A 2,454-nucleotide genomic window follows, 5' to 3' on the forward strand; every position below is an offset into this window, starting at 1 on the left:
AAGGGTATTCATTGTAACTTTGTAAGTGCTTTATGGTTGATTAATGCAATGGAGTATGGATGCTTTTTTAAGATGCTTTTGTCCCTCGTCAGGATTTTCCTAGGGTATATCTTGTGTTATCTTGTTGCTTGTCTATTTGGTCTTTGCATTATGGTGATTCTGTAAGCTTTTATGCATGCTTTTCTCTCATGGGTTATGTAAGAAATGGATTAAATATATGTGAGTTTAAAACATTATTTCCTAGAAAATGTACGAACTAATCTATTAACATTTAATTAGTGATTACAAATATACAAGGCAGTACTAAATTTTTAATTAAAATATTGTCACAAGTCAAGTATGGATATACATCATTATGAGTAATAAAAACATGGTAATAAGTTGAAAGAGAGCAGTCATTACTTGATTAATTATCTCAAAGTTTAATATGGACTACATCAAATCATGAGAATGTAATGCGCTTAGAGGAAAGTCACCATCACATACTAATGAAGAGGTTTCATAACTATGAATCAAATGAAAAGAAAAGTTGAAGATATCTAATTAAATATATGAGAAAGTGACATGTCTTCCATGAAAGATTTAAGTTGTGATTCACATTAAAACAATGAGCATAGGGAGCATGAAGTACCATTATATTCTAAATGGACATCATGCTATCAAGAATCAATGGATTAGAATAAAATAAGGAAATTCATTCATTTCCTTGATATATCTAGACAAATTAACCATATATACTATTGAGAAAGGTATTTTCAACCATACATAAAATATTTAATATTGTGTATAGTTGTTGTGCATCTAAAGTGAGATGTCATTCTTTAGGTGGAGCTCAATATTTTCCTAGGTAGTTGTTACATATAACATTGGGAAAACATATTTTACTATGTAGGGGTCCATATGAAGATCAATTATCTTAAGCATAAGAATTAAATTACTTTTTAGATGGGTTTTTCCTTGGAGGTTGTAATGACTCTTGGGAGGAAATCCATACATGGGTACCCACCATGGTAATCGTTCTACTATGTTTTCTTAGTAGGTTTCTAAAGTAATTTTTATTGTTCATTATTATTTATAAATGTAGTGCTTAGGATAGGATATGTAAGTGGTTTTTGAAGACATGCATATGCTACCAAAATTTATAAGAAGCATTAGAATTGAAGTTTCCTTCATAGCAAGATCAAATTAATTCTTATATTGTAATATTTTTATTGTTGTGAATATAATATAAAGTTCTTTCCTAATTTATTGTTGTGTATTTTATCTTGTTGTGGGGAACCAAGAACTTTTTAATGTTATGTATTTTATCTAAGATAAAGTTTCATTTTATTAAACTTTGCAAGTATTATTTTAATATAATTCCACACCATTTAGCATTAAAGTTAGTATTAACTTAGTTTATTTGTTAGAGGAATCTAATAATTTTGGATCTTTATTAATAATAATTTTAGGTGAGAGTAATGTCTATAGTAAAATCATTTTTAGGTATCGATAAATAACTAGCACTTCCAAAAAATATAGATTTAAAATTTTAATAGAAAAATATTCAGGTTGTGGAAACTCAAAACGAAAGACACAATGTTGGAGGATGAGTAATGGATTATAGTTATAGATATTACGCCTTGAATTCACACCCTATTTTTTCTCTTGACAAAATTAGGGCCCCTTTCTTTTTTTAGTTTCCCATGGGAGATTGTTGGAGTTTGTTCATATCATAAGCTTGTATGGTTGTCATTGATGTCAAAACCAGTTATCCAAATGCATGTTGGTTCGAATATTACTTTGTCGGACTTGGTTATCTAGATGGATATGTGTTTGGTGTTGGTTGTGTCATGTCCTATATTCAAGGTGGTCTAGAAATCTTTTGGTGCCCTATGGATATGTTGTTGATTGTATTGTAGTTTAATGGATTATATTCTTTTGGTTTGAATATGTGTTTATATGTTTATTTAGGTCTCACTTTGGGGTGCAAAGATCCACATGTAGTATTTTGCATCGAAAGTGGTTATGTCACCAACTGGTTTATTATGTCTACATGTTATGCTTTGTAATGCCATTTGGAGTTTTTGTTAATGTGTGCAAATTATTAGATCATTCATGGAAGGATGTTTTGTGATATAATTTGGTTCCCTCTTTCTCCTGGAATGGACAAATCTAAATATTTTAGGTTTGGGTGGCTTATTTTGTGTAATATTGCTTATTCTATCTTGACGACCCTTAATTAGGATTTCATTGTTGTATCTCATATTTAAGATGTGTTGATGGATGAATTGTGCGTGGTTGAGAAGTAAGTTGTGTGAGAAATGTATGAAAATTATTTGCAAGCAGATTTGATTTTGTGATGATGCGAAAGTCAATTTGAGAAGAGATTTGAAGGTGATATACTCTGCAAGATAGTGTGTTGGGATAGTGAAGATTATCAGAGATGTTTGTCATGATGTTGGTTGCTTGATT

Source organism: Cryptomeria japonica, chromosome 9 (assembly GCF_030272615.1).
Source record: "Cryptomeria japonica chromosome 9, Sugi_1.0, whole genome shotgun sequence".
Classification (NCBI taxonomy): domain Eukaryota; kingdom Viridiplantae; phylum Streptophyta; class Pinopsida; order Cupressales; family Cupressaceae; genus Cryptomeria; species Cryptomeria japonica.